The sequence below is a fragment of the Canis aureus genome, chromosome 4, assembly GCF_053574225.1.
Source record: "Canis aureus isolate CA01 chromosome 4, VMU_Caureus_v.1.0, whole genome shotgun sequence".
NCBI classification, from domain to species: Eukaryota; Metazoa; Chordata; class Mammalia; order Carnivora; family Canidae; genus Canis; species Canis aureus.
Window position 1 is genome coordinate 71,922,068 of NC_135614.1, and position 13,900 is coordinate 71,935,967.

The 13,900-nt window shown below is 47.5% G+C and overlaps 1 protein-coding gene and 2 long non-coding RNA genes across 7 annotated transcripts in view; 2 read left to right on the plus strand and 1 right to left on the minus strand.

Moving 5' to 3' along the window:
* Positions 1 to 10,027, minus strand: part of OSMR (oncostatin M receptor) — a 50,640-nt gene extending 40,613 nt beyond the window's left edge. For all 3 annotated transcript variants that reach the window (XM_077896156.1, XM_077896154.1, XM_077896158.1), the window contains exon 1: positions 9,925 to 10,027. The gene's annotated coding sequence lies outside the window, so the exon portion shown is untranslated. The remainder of the gene's footprint in view (positions 1 to 9,924) is intronic.
* On the plus strand, positions 2,003 to 8,759 carry LOC144312965 (uncharacterized). The gene is made up of 3 exons (XR_013378610.1): positions 2,003 to 2,293; positions 5,890 to 5,955; positions 7,977 to 8,759. It is a non-coding gene; the product is annotated as an uncharacterized LOC144312965 (long non-coding RNA).
* Positions 10,028 to 10,296: 269 nt separating the features above from the next.
* LOC144312966 (uncharacterized) overlaps positions 10,297 to 13,900 on the plus strand; it is a 50,062-nt gene continuing 46,458 nt past the window's right edge. For all 3 annotated transcript variants that reach the window (XR_013378611.1, XR_013378612.1, XR_013378613.1), the window contains exons 1-2: positions 10,297 to 12,125; positions 12,237 to 12,520. This is a non-coding gene — a long non-coding RNA (uncharacterized LOC144312966). The remainder of the gene's footprint in view (positions 12,126 to 12,236; positions 12,521 to 13,900) is intronic.

The window sequence follows — 13,900 nt, forward strand, 5'->3', positions numbered from 1 at the left end:
TAGCTATTGCCTGAGCACCTTCCAGTAAAAGCAGGAGAGGTCACCAAAACTTGCAGAAAGAGAGTCAGCAGCCGGGAACATCCCAGAGACAGCCTGGGCTCTGAGCCAGCTGCCCCCAGGCCCCAGGCCACTGACCGCCCAGCCCACGGGCCTCCCCTCCCCTCCCCTGTACATCGCCTCCAGCTACCTGGGCCCTACCCCGAGGGCCCCGGCTCCTTGCTGGTGAGCTCCCCACTAGTACCACTAGACCGTGAAGGAGCTGGGGGGTGGGGACAGGTTGTGCCAACACCCCAAGGTGAGGGGGGACAGTGCCGGGCTTATTCAGGGGACAAGAGGACCTGGTGTTGCAGGAGGCAAGGAGGTGAGAGGCAGACGTGCAGTCAGAGGGCCGCAGACGGGGAGCAGCGGGGAACCTCGTCCCACCTGCGGCTTCTACCCCGAACCAGGTGGGAGCCACGGGGGAGTTTCGGGAAAGGAGTAATGCGGCGTCACTCAGAGGAACAGGAAGGCCCGGTGACAGCGACGGGAAGGGCTGGAGGGGACAGGACGGGTGGGAGGGCAGCGGAGAGGAGGTGACGCAGTAGTCCAGGGACAGTGGCGCTGGCTCAGGCCAGGGTGATGGCAGTGGGGGTGGGAAGAGGGCTGGGATTCGGGAGATTTTAAAGGGAGGGCAATGGTGATGCTCCGGATGGTGGCCTGGAAAGGTGGCACAGAGAGAGAAAGGGGTCCGCGCAGGAGCTCTGAGGGCTCTCGCCCTAAACTGTTCCTCGCGCCCCGCAGATCCCTGACAATGCAGCATCTCATCTCCCTGCCACAGACCCCTGACAATGCAGCATCACCCCCCCATAGACCCTTGACAATGCAGCATCGCCCTCTGCAGACCCCTGACAATGCAGCATCTCATCTCCCCCACAACAAACCCCTGACAATGCAGCAACCACCCCTGCAGACCCCTGACAATGCAGCATCACCCCCCACAGGCCCCTGACAATGCAGCACCTCATCTCCCCCCCCCGCCCCCGCAGACCCCCGACAACTCAGCCCCCCGCTTCCTATACCCCCTGGAGGATGAGGGTGCAGTGTGGGATGGGGGCCGTGCCCCTTCCTGGAGGCTGGCGGCTCTGGCACCTTCTCCCAGGCATTCGGGGCTCCGGTGTGGCTGCTTTTCCTCCCCGCCCGGCTCCGACGGACAAGGCCCTGCGCCTCTTCCTTCCCAGCCTCTGGGTCCCCACATCCCTGGGGGAGCGCTGGTGCTGGCGCCCCCCGGGGGAGAGGGAAGCCGGGCGGGAAGCAGCAGGGTTCAGACAGCCCCCCCACCCCACGTCACCCCAAATCCATTCCTAATTTCTCTCTGCTGTTCAGATCTCCCTGATTCCTGACCAGGCTCGGAGCTGGGGGAGGACAGGCTGGGGGCCCCCCACTGCCGGTCACCATCCGAGGACACGGTTGCCCCCCAGAAGTATCGGGTCAATGAATCAAAACGTGAACCAAGTTTCTCACATCCTTCCTTCTTGGCTTTCAACTTTATTTTACGAAATAGGTTCCTTTTCAGGCCCTTGCACTTTTTCTATTGCCAAATACTGCCCAATCCAGAGTCTTTCACATACGTGTCCTCGCCGGGGAGGAAAGGAAGAGGGAAGTCGAAAAATCACCTACTCGTTTTGTAGAACTTCTCATTCAAATCCTGTCTCTGGGCAAACTGGAGATGCCTTTGAGTGTCCCTCAGTACAAACACTCCCGTGCACAACAAAGCACAAGGTTCACCAGAGGTAGAAGAAGTCTGCCCTCCTTCACTGGCACTTCTTGTTCTGTCATTACCAAAATATTTATTCCTGGGAGGTTTCCTCACCATAAATAATCCGCATGAGAAGCAACATGACCAGTCATTTGCTTCCCAAGAACATGAGTGTGTTGCCAACCGCTTCAAAATTGGCTGGGTGCCTCATGATGTCACATGCAAATACTGTCTTAAAGAAAGAAGCTATTCATCCAGGACGTGTGCTCGGGTGTTGGGGTGTGTGCTCCCTGTGAGAGAGTTCTGTGTGGCAGCACGAAGAGCTGCCCATTCCCCCCAATTCTCAGATTCATCTGTCTTTATTTCTTTTTTTATGAGCACTGCTACTTGTCCTTTGGGGGCCCTTTTGAAAGGGCCTCCACCATAATAGCACAGGATGGACCACCTGTAGGGCTTCACTCCAATTCCACCATCCCTTCCTCCTAAAGTATCCACCACGGGGAGGTGTGCCCAGAAGAAGGTTCAAGCACACCTTCCCCGCTCTTCTCACCTACCTGGGTAAGTGTTTCTACTAGTTTTGTAAGGTCATTCCTTATTTAGGAGCCCTTATGCACAGCTGATTTTCTTTTTTTTTTTTTTTTAAGTAATATTTTACTAAAGATTCATGGATCTTGTGATTCCAGCTAGGATTAAAGCAGAGGGAAAAGAAAGCTGGAATAGTCAAATGTGTGGGCCCTGATGTAACGTTGCTGGGGGTCAAATCACTGCCCTGGCACTTAATAATCATATCAACGTGGGCAAGGTACTTTACCCATTGAAGCTTTAGTTTCTTTTCTCTAAAATGAGAATAAAGAACCTACTTCATAGGATGGGCATGGAGATTAAATGAGATTATGAGAATCTGTACATAGAAAATTCAGTTAAAGTTAATTTTTAATCATTATCGCTATTGCCTCACTCCCTTCAATGAAATAAATTCCAGATGAACAAAGATATAAATGCAAGAAATGCAAACATTAAACTTACTAGAATATTTGTATAATCTGTTTCTGCATGATATAAAACCTAGAAGCAATAGAGTATACACTCATTAAATGAACACTGAAAAAATTTTAGTGCTATAATTGGCCCAACAAGAAACTGGGAACAATAGTTTCAATACTTAGGGCAAAGGGTTGCTATTCCTAAAACACAAAGAGCTCTCAGAAGTTAGAAATCAGTCAAAAACAGACAAGCAACCCTACAGAAAAATGGCAGAGGATATGAATATGTAATTCAAAAAGAAGGAAATATCAATAACCAAAAGGAATAAAGAAAAACTAGACAATATCACTAATAATTAAATGAATGCAAATTACAATAGTAATTGTGTATGTCTGTAAGAGTGTCTGTGTGGTGTCCAACAGGCAAAGCCTAAAAAAGATTTTAATATCTAGCACTGGTCAGAGTTTGAAGCAGGCATTGTTACTCACTGATGGTCAAAAAGTACAACTTTACCAAGGTCATTTTGGCAATAGCTATTAAAATTTCAGTGTGTGAAAAAAAAATTTTTTCAGTGTGTGTTCCCTTTCATCCAGAAATCCTATTTCTGGAATTTTGTCCTATAGACAGCATGCTTGTGTATGTGTGTCTGTACACAAAATTTATGTATTTTAAAGAATATTCATGTAGGATTCTTAATATTTAGGAAAAATGAAAACAATCCAAATATCTGTGAAAAAGAGTCCGAAAATTTAATGATGATGCGTTCCCACTGAGGAATACTATGCAACTGTCAAAAGGATGAAACTGATCTACGTGCTGCCACTAAAGAATATTCAAAAAATACTGAGTGAAAAAGCAAGTTTCAGAATAGCGCATGCACACAAACACCTCTACAAGAATGGTGTGCAACCGTGCAACCGTGCCACTTAGCACCCTCATTAGAAGGACCTACTGCAGGAATGTAGATGACTGGCAGCTTCCACGGCTGTAGCTTTGGATCCACTGCACATTCACACCCCAGCCCACAGTCTCTTCAGGCTGCTCCCAGCCAAAGATCAAGCCAAACCTTTTCTACTCAACACAGGACTTCGCTAATACGCAACATTTGATTGAAGTCTCGCCATTGGCCCGGGCAAAACATTCTCAGAACTGCTTTGCAGGTGGAAGCGCTTCCTTCTCAATCTTCCTGCTTCCCTGTCACCTCGCACTGGGTCTGTAGGCTTTCTCTCCCTCCTCCTGCTCCCTTCTTTCTTTACCCCTCAGGGCTTCCCCCCAAATCTCTTGCACATCTATTTCTGCCTTGCTGTCTTCTACTTCAAGCATCCAAACTGGCCCCAAGAGACACACCCAACTACTAACACTTAGAAATTTAGAGCTGGGATGAGGTAAAGGAGGTGAGCAGGATGAGGGAAATTATGGTTACCTCTCTCACGCGATGTAATTCTGCGACATAAAGTGTTCTTTAAAACATGTGCATGTTCTACATATATTTACGAATGCAAGTAATTGCAATTCCACTAATTTCGTAGTTGAACCATATACCTCAACAAGTTAAACTAGTTGACAGTATTTTGTGATTCAAACCCAATCCATTGCAGTCAAACAGACCTAAAAAAAAGGTTGGAATTTTCTAGGTACTAGATCAGCCTATGAGCATGTCATGTGTTTCTGTACAAAAATGTGATCTCTTGGGTCCTGTGACAATACAGGCATTTTAAAAATGCATTTTCTAGGGAGCCTGGAGGCTCAGTTGGTTAAGCGTCCAACTCTTGGTTTCAACTCATGTCATGATCTCAGGGATCAAGAGATCGAGCCCCACATCAGGCTCTGTGCTAGGCGTGGAGCCTGCTTAAGATTCTCTCCCTTTCCTCTGCTCCTCCCCCATTAAAAAAAAAAAAAGCATTTTCAAATATAGAAAGTAATCAATGTCCTAGGTCAAAAAAACATACTGCCATTCCCCTCTGACAGACCAGCATGCTTGCTCAAAGCCCCCCATTAGGAAGCCTGGGAGTAGAAAGAAGTGACCAAGAAATCACGTGAGGGGTGAAAAATTTATTCACATGACAGTAAAGCTTCTGTTGATTTATAACTTCTCAAGAGTTGACACATGCTATGTTCTCACACAGTGAGACCTGATTCCATGTTTTCCAAGAGTTCTTTTTATCTTATACTTTTCCAGGTGTTCCTTATAGCTTACATTTTTCTATTTGGTAAGACTCTTGAAATTATGATTTTTCTTGTCGTTGACTTTAGATTTTATACTCGGACTAGATAGATTTTATGTGGCTGTCTTCAACTGAAAGCAACAGTTTTAAATAATCTAGGTAGTTAATTGCTTCAATGATTTCAGATCTAAGACTAGAACTTGGTATCATATTTAGTGCTCTCACTAACCTTCTTTCCTTTGGGGGGAAAAAAAAGAAGAAAGGAAGGAAGAGAGGAAGGAAACAACACAACTCTAATTTAGTTCTTTAGCGTGTAATATTAAAAGAAAGCACTTTACAGAAAACGAAGTGCTGGGAATCCCTGGGTGGCTCAGCGGTTTAATGCCTACCTTCAGCCCAGGGCGTGATCCTAGAGTCCTGGGATCGAGCCCCATGTCAGGCTCCCTGTATGGAGCCTGCTTCTCCCTCTGCCTGTGTCTCTGCCTTTCTCTCTCTCTCTCTCTCTCTCTCTCTCTCTTTCTCTGTGTGTGTGTGTGTGTGTGTCTTTCATGAATAAATAAATAAAATCTTTTTTAAAAAAGAAAGAAAATAAAGTGCTTTCTGTCGACCATATCTAATCCAATAGGAAGTAGTATCACTAGCAGCATGATTTTAAATACCAGTAAAAGACCATATACTCAACATAAGGATAAACACATCACCAGGAGATTGCTAGAAACGCAAAATCTGAGATCACTCCCTTGATCTACCAACTAAAAGTCTGCATTTATTTTTTTTAAAGATTTATTTATTAAAGCAGGCTCCATGCCGGGAGCCCAACGCGGGACTCGATCCTGGGACTCCAGGATCGCACCCTGGGCCAAAGGCAGGTGCCAAACCGCTGAGCCACCCAGGGAGCCCAAAAGTTTGCATTTAAACGAGACCCTTAGGTGACTTCATATGCACACTGAAGCTTAATAAAAGCACTACCATATTTTATATTGATTACATATTTTTGTCTCCTAGGGTACTACTGATACATACAGAAGATTTACTGGTTCCTTCTATATGAAGTGCACTGCAGAGGCCACAGTAAGATATGAAAGTTAATATGAAATGATCCTAACTAGCATGAATTAGATCTAACTCTCTGCCAGAGAATTAATGAATTTTTTGAGTCCCCACAAGAATCTTATGAAGGAAATTCTATTATTATCCACATACACAGACGAAGATATTCAGGCTAACGAGGTCAAAAGTAACTTTGACATAGGGTGATGTAGTTAATCCAGAACTTGAAACCAGGTGAGTCACACCCCAAAGCACAGCATTTTTCCACCTCCCACTGCTTCCTCCATACTTGGAGTTCATACCAAAATGGAGTTCAAGGCATAAAGAATTATTAAGAATTATAAACCCAAGAAGTCCCAACAAAAATTCCAACAGTTTTTAAAACTTGACAAGCTATTTGTCAAGTTTATACAAAAGAGAAAATGTACAAGAATCATTACCAAAAGAATTTTTTGGGGGAAAAATACAAATGTATACAACTAGATATAAAAACAAAGCTGTAGCATTTAACACGGGTGGTACTGGCATAAGAAGAGACAAAACAGATCCATGAAACAGAACAGAGTCCTGAAATAGACTCTTGTATGAGTAGGAATTTATTTCACCATAAAAACAGAATTTCAAATGAGCTGGAAAAAAATATGGGTACTTAAATGGTATTGGGTGAACTGCCTAAAACTTTAGAAAGAAAAAATAAATAAATAATAAATAAATAAATAAATAAATAAATAAATAAATAAAAATAAAAAATAAAAACTTTAGAAAGAAATTAAGTTACCTCCTTACCTTTCACTTTATACAAAAATCTGGTAAAGAGCTAACTGTACCTATCAAAATAAAAAAAGTATTAGAAGATAATTTTAAAAATAATTTCTAGGTGAAAAAAGATCTCCCTAAGCCAGATGAAGCACAAAAATCGTAAGATTGCAGGGGTACCTGGGTGGCTCAGTCCATTAAGTGACCCACTCTTGGTTTTGGCTCAGGTCATGATCTCAGGGTCGTGAGATGGAGCCCTGTCGGGGGGAGGGCTCTGAGCTCAGTGCAGCGTCTGCTTGAGATTCTCTCCCTTATCCTCTGTTCCTCCTACTACTCACTCTAGCTCTCTCTCTCTAAAAAATAAATAGATCAGTAAAATCTTTTTAAAAATCCTAGGAGTAAAAAAAAAAAAATCCTAGGAGTGCAGAGTTGATTATACAAATATGTAAAACTTCTGTGCATGAGGGGGGGCACTTGATGAGCACTTGATGGACACTGGGTGCTATGGTATATGTTGGCAAATTGAACTCCAATAAAAAAAGATAGATTTGTCTAGCACTATATATTATCTTCAAATGTATGACTCCTTTCACAAATAAAGAGGCAGTGCTCTATAAAAAACAAAAAATAAAAAAATAAAATTTCTGTGCAGCAAAACATAGCTAAAAACAAAAGCATTATGAATGGATAAACCAAATGTGTATGCATACCATTGAATATCTCTCATTCTAAAAAAGGAAAAAAACTCTGATACTTGCTACAACATGGATGGTCTTGAGGACATTTTTGCTATGTGAAATAAATCCCAAAAAGACAAATGCTAAGTCCTCTATTCATATGACGTACCTGAGATCGTTAAATTCATAGAGAAAGTAGAATGCTGCTTGCCAGGGGCTGGGATCAGGAGGAATGGGGAGTTATTGTTGAATGGGTAGAGAGGGTCAGTTCTGCCAAACGGAAAGAGTTCTAGAGACGAATGGTGGCAATGGCTTTACAACAATATGAGTGTATTTAATAACACTGACCTGTATACTTAAAAATGATAAAATGGTAAGTTTTTTTAAAAGCTTTTATTTATTTATTTGAGGAGAGAGCACAAGCACTGGAGAGGGAGAAGCAGGAAAGTTAACATGCAGATTTTTAGGCACCCGGATCCCCTGCCTCGTTCCAGGACCAACTGCAAAACTAAAATGAGAAGGGAAGGAAGGGCGTAGAGCCAGTACCAGTCGCTGGGAAAGAAATGCTCACTTTATGTCCCTTTTTTTTTTTTTTTTTTTTTTTTTTAGATCAAGTAGGACTTCCCTCTCGAGGGAAAGGAGGGCCAGGTCTCACTGTTCCTGTAATTGAGCAAGATGACACTCAGATTTCCTTCTACCCGAGCCAACAATGTCCCAGCCCAGTTCCCACAAAGAAAACATTCTCCTTCCTCTTGTGGGAGCATATTACCACTGATTGCTCTTTCAAAACCATAGTAGTTTTCTTGATTTGGTTCCTTTTTCAGGAAAAAAGGAGTTATACGGAACATCAGAGACTCTGAAACACCTCGACATGTCTCTGTGGGTCTTTCAGGTTAAAGAAAGGGGTAGAAGGAGAGACCCAGTGTGTAAGTATTCCCCTCCCCCCGCCGTAGGCTGAGTCCTTTGGACCCTGTCAAGCTTGCCTGTGATGTAAAAGGCTCAGACACATCTGCTTGGAACAAGAGACAGGCCTGGGGCCAGGGTGTCAGTCACCAGGAAGCAAGTTACAGCTGAGAATGAATTTTGCCCAGCAAACCACTATCAGGTCGGAGGTCCCTGCCACTCTTAGTTTCTAATACTTCTCTATGCTACCAGGGCAGACACAAAGTGAGCATGACCTGAAGGTTCTAAATAGGCAGCTGAAGCTGGAGTTCAATGCGTTAAAAAGATCCAAGATTGGGGCGCCTGGGTGGTTCAGTCGGTTAAAAGTCAGTCTGCCTGGAGCTCAGGTCACCATCCCAGGGTCCTAGGATGGGGCCCACCACAGGGTCCTTGCTCAGCAAAGAGTCTGCTTCTCCCTCTCTCTGCTGCTCCCTCTGCCTGTGTTCTCTTTCTCTGTCAAATAAATAAATAAAATCTAAAAAAAAAAAAAAAAAAAAAAGATCCAAGATTGATACTGAGGCACAGCGCTTCGGAGCCCTTCCATCTCAGCAGCCCAGGAGAGAGACCAAGGAGGACTGGAATGAGGCCCCGCCCCCAGGACCACTCCAAAAAGGGTCCCGGAGGCTGAGGCACAACATAGTGCCCCTAAGCAGACTTCAAAGCCAGTCCCTGACTCACCTGTCAGCTGTGTGACCACAGACGAGCTCCTGAACAGAAGTTCAGAGAACTGGGCCTTCCTGGGCAGAGAAAATGCCAAAACCATTACCGACCTCACTGGCGGAGCTGCAAGGGGCTGGTGTATGTAAAGCACCCAGGACACTGCCTGGTTCCTACTTGAGTAGGAACTTAAGAGGCACCTGTTACTCCGCACAGGAGAAGCCGAGGCTGAGCAGATGAGTAACTGGAACCAACCCCCAAGTCAGCTTTAGACTTGGGCAGGACACCCCGAGCTCCCCGACCCTGCAGCTCGTAGCAAACACGCTGCTGCATTCACTGCCATCGGAGCCTCCACGCTCACCCCCACATTTACTCCTCCTGGGCGGGGTCTCCCCGCGGCACCCAACAGGCACCCAAGAGCGCGCCTCGCCGCTCGCTCGCTCGGGGCGGGCACCCGCAGGCCGCAGGTGTCAGGGCCAGGTCTCCCCGGAGCCACCCCACTGCGCGGGTCCTGCGCCCCCTCCACGCGGGCGGGCGGGCGGGCGGGGGAGGGGGGCTTGCAGGCCCAGGTCTCCCGCGCTCGGCCGCGCGCCCGGCGCCCCTTCGCTGCACGTGGCGGAGGCGGGGGGCGGGGGGTCCGCCCGGGGGCGCCCGCAGCTCCGCGCCGCCCACTTCCAGGCGACCACGCGCACCGGGAGCGGGGCGGCGGGTCTCGGGGCGCCGAGGGGCTGCGGGGGAGTCGGGCGGCGCAGTCCCGCGGGGGGGGGGGGGGGCAGAGGCGCCTCCCGCGGGGGTCCTAACTCCGTAGCCCTTCCCGCCGCGGGCACAGACCTCCCTCCCGGGCAGGGCAGAAGCACGCGGCGGGGAAAGGCGGCGTCCTCGGAGGTCCCGCCGGGAGCCCCGGGGCGGGTCCGCGCAGGGGGGCGGGCGGCGGGCGGCGGGCGGCGGGGGTACTCACCCCGCGGCGGGGTCCCGGGCGGCGGGCGCGGGCGGCGGGGCCCCGGGTCCCGGGTCCCGGGCGGCGGGTGCGGGCGGCGGGCGCCCGTGGACGTGCAGGGCCGGCCCCGCGCCGGGCTATGAATCAGCTGCGGGGCGAGCGCCGAGGGGCGGGAGTTACGGGAAAACCGCGGGGGAGGGCAGAGGGCTGAGGACTTTTGCAATTTCCCGTCCTGCTGCGCACTCTTGGCGCTCCCGGGACCCACAGGAATTCTCCCCTCCGGGTCCCGGGGGAAGCGGCCGGGACCCCGCGGGAGGCCCGGGCGGGGGCGAGGAGGCGGGGGAGGCCTGGGGAGGGCGAGCGGCCCTCGGCGGCCCGGGCCGGTGACCGGTGACCGCGGAGTCCCCCGCGGGCAGGGGACAGCGCCCCAGGCTCCAGGCTGTGCGTCCCCTCGGCGGCCGCAGCGTTAAGGTGTTTGAACAGGTCCAGGACCCTGGGTCTCGCTCGCTCCTGCCCGGGCCGCCTCTGTCTGACCCGGGTTCACCGGGAGCAACGGCCCAAAAGCCTTTGTCTCACAAAAGGGCCGTGTGTGCCACCACCTGCTTTTCCTCTTAAAAATGCCATCCAGGCTTCCAAACTCACGTTTCAAATACGGGGCCTCTGAAATACCTATTTGGCACCTATTTTTTTTTTTTTTTTTCCTATGATTGTGTGTTGGACTGTGGAGAGCCCTGGAGCTGGAATGGAGACCATGCTAATATTGCCCTGTTGGGGAAGGTCATGGAAAAGATATGACCTCCAGCTGACCCTTGAGCTGCACCTGGACAATCCTGAGCTTCCCCTGTCTTTGGAAAGTGGGTTCTGCTTGCTGGTTGGGCTCCCAGGGGCTGCTCTGTGGGCATAGCCTTGAGGGAGTGACCTAACCTTGAGAACACCCATAGTGACCAGACCTTGTTAAGGCCTCTGCATTATCTTGTAAGGTTTGGCAGAGGGATCCGGGGATCCGCTCATCTTATTGCCACTCGAGACAAGCCTCCTACATAAGGCCACTTTGCTTATTAGAACTGCACCTACCAACCTGGAGTGGCCAGTGTCTCTCTTAGATGGCTCCCTGCCCTGCAAGTACTGGCCAGTTTCAGATTTCAGGTGGGAAGCTCCCAAGAGGGTCGAGAACCACCACGCTTCTGTGACACGCTAGGACCCAGAGAACAGAGCGGTGGTGTTCCAATGTCTGGAGGACTGGGATGCCTGATGGCTTGGAGGATTACTCATGGAGCTTTGCTAGACCTGTTCTGGTCCGGTTTGGGGACCCTGGAAAGTCTCAGGAATGCCAAGCACTGTAGGAGGAGTGATTGAGAAGGATTGCTCAAGAATCTTCTTATCCTAGAATCACTTCTTGAATTGACTGAGTGGCTCAAAACATGTCAGAATCAGCCCAAATGTTCCTTCTGGGTTTGTGCACAATTTTTTGCTTCTCCCATTGTCACCCCAGGGCGAGAATTTTGTTTTAGGCCTCGATACATTTACTACCTAATGGTGCCACAAAGACCATGGTGCAGTGTAAATATTTGATGAAAATGAAGAGAAGGTACTTTTGTCTAAATAAACGTATGGTCCTTTGCCACACCTCATTACTTCCAGGGTTTTAAAGTGTCCATTAGTTTAGCCATTTGCACGGCTATCCAAACTACCAAACCAGATCCCAAAGGGTTGGGAAAGCTTCTATGTTTCAGTAAGTGAAAAAAATTTTTTTTGAATTTCTTCTTTATGGAAACAGTTCTGAGAGATGCCTCTTAGAGCAGATGGGATGCCAAATTTAAAAACATTAAGTGTGAAGAATTTCTACAAAGTGAGCCTTAATTTACTTAGAGCTCCTACTACGACTGAAGGAGACCAAGCTGCAGAAAATTCCATTCTGTTGGTTCCAACCTTGGAAGTGCCCTGCTGAGAATTTCAAAAGGGAGCTCACATACTAGGCTTGTCTTGGGCAGCTGCAAATCAAAATCTTAAGAGTTTATGTAGAAGCCTTACCGGGGTTCAGCTGGTGTAAAGCCCAGATGGTCTCAGTAACACATTGCTCTCTTAAGACAGTGTCCTTGAAGTGGCTTCACTGTGCAGAACATACATTCCAAGGACGGTGAAGGGGGTGAGGGCCTCTGCTTCCCCAGGTCCAATTCATGGGTCAACCAGTGCCGTGTCTTCTCAATGACCTCCTCTAACAGGTGCCCACTTATAATTCATTTATTTTGTGTACCATTTTAATATCTTAAATGTATCCCTCTTTCTAGAGTTTAGCAACTATAGCTCCTGTAAATTTGTGATTATACCCTTAGGGTGGCGTACTAGGATGAATAGTGTCCTCCAAAAAAAACTCATGGCTAGCCGGAACCTCAGAATATGAATTTGGAAATATTTCTGTTGCTTTAATCAAGCGAAGATGAGAGCCTGCTGTATTAACCCAATGACTGCCATCCTTCCAGGAAGAGGGACATTTGGACATAGACGCCCAGGAAGAATGCCATCTAAATACTGAGGCAGAGATTGGAGTTATCCTGCCTCAAGCCAAAGAATGCCAAGACTGGCCAGCCACTGGCCACTGGGAGAAGCCAGGAGAAAGGTACAGAACAGGTTCTCCCGCTGAGCCCCTAACGTTGCAGGATTGCCGGGTTCTTTGACTCACAGAGTTGAAAAATGAATCTCACAGACACAAAAGGGTGAAGGGAAGTAAAAAAAGTATTAAGTGAGGGGGAGACAGAAAGGAAAGGAAAAAGCTCTCTTGAGTAAGAGGGATTCCGAGTGGTTTGCCACTGTGGGCTTTTACTGGCAGCCCTTCATTGAGAACTGACCAGGAAGCTTGTGGCCTTGAAATTCTTGTGCTGTCTTGGTTTGAGCAAAGACTTGATAACATCTGTCATGGCTTACTTTTCCTTTGAGGTCTGGTCATATTCTGTGGTTACAATGTAGTTGCCACCAAAAAAAAAAAAAAAAAAAAAAATCCTCCCTAACATCCAGGATGAGTGGTTTGTTTCCTTATCTCTTGGTCTGCTGTCTTAATCTCTCTGCCAAATAGTTTCAGAGCCTAGTCTGGAGCCTCCCATCTCTCCCAGCCAGTGCCTTATCCCTTTCCTTACTCACCAAGAAGGCACTCACCATGCCAACACCTTGATTTCAGACCTCTGGGCTCTAGTACTATGAGATAATAAATTATTTTAATTATTTAATTATTTTACCAATTTGTGGCAATTTGTTACAGCAGCCCTGGCAAACTGATATATAAACATGCATGGCCTCAGTATTCTGAAGGTTAGTTTTTTAAATTAGCCTGAAAATAGCTGAAATGAAAAAGATAAAAAATGCCAAAGGCGTATTAATCTAAGAGCTGAAGTACCTTTCCTTGTCTAGCACTCACAAGAATATGTTGGGAAAATACGTATTTATTCTGTTCATCTGACCCTCCTCCACCTTGTTCTCTCTTCCTTTTTTTTTTTTTTTAAGGATTTTATTTATTTATTCATCAGAGACACAGAGAGAGAGGCAGAGACATAGGCAGAAGGAGAAGCAGGCTTCCCACTCAGCAGGGAGCCTGATGCAGGACTCGATCCCAGGACCTCAGGATCATGACCTGAGCCAAAGGCAGACACCCAACCACTGAGCCACCCAGGAGTCCCTTTCTCTTCCTTTTGAACTCAGTAACACAACTCTTTCCACTTGCCCCCTTTCCCTGACTTTCTTCCCCATCACCTTCTTGGCCTTCTCCTTCTTCCTTAGACATTGCTGTGTCCAGGCCTCCACGCTTGACATTCTCCTCTGAATCCACAGTCTCCCAAGTGAACACATCCATGCTTCTGAATTTCATGATCACTTGTGCACAGATGGTCCCAAATCTTCTGTTGATTGCAGTTATTTCACCTGAATTCCAGGCCAATTTATTTGTGCATCAAAACCCATGTGTCCAAGTTCAAAGTCTTCACTTTCCTCTATGTGATTCTCTTATATT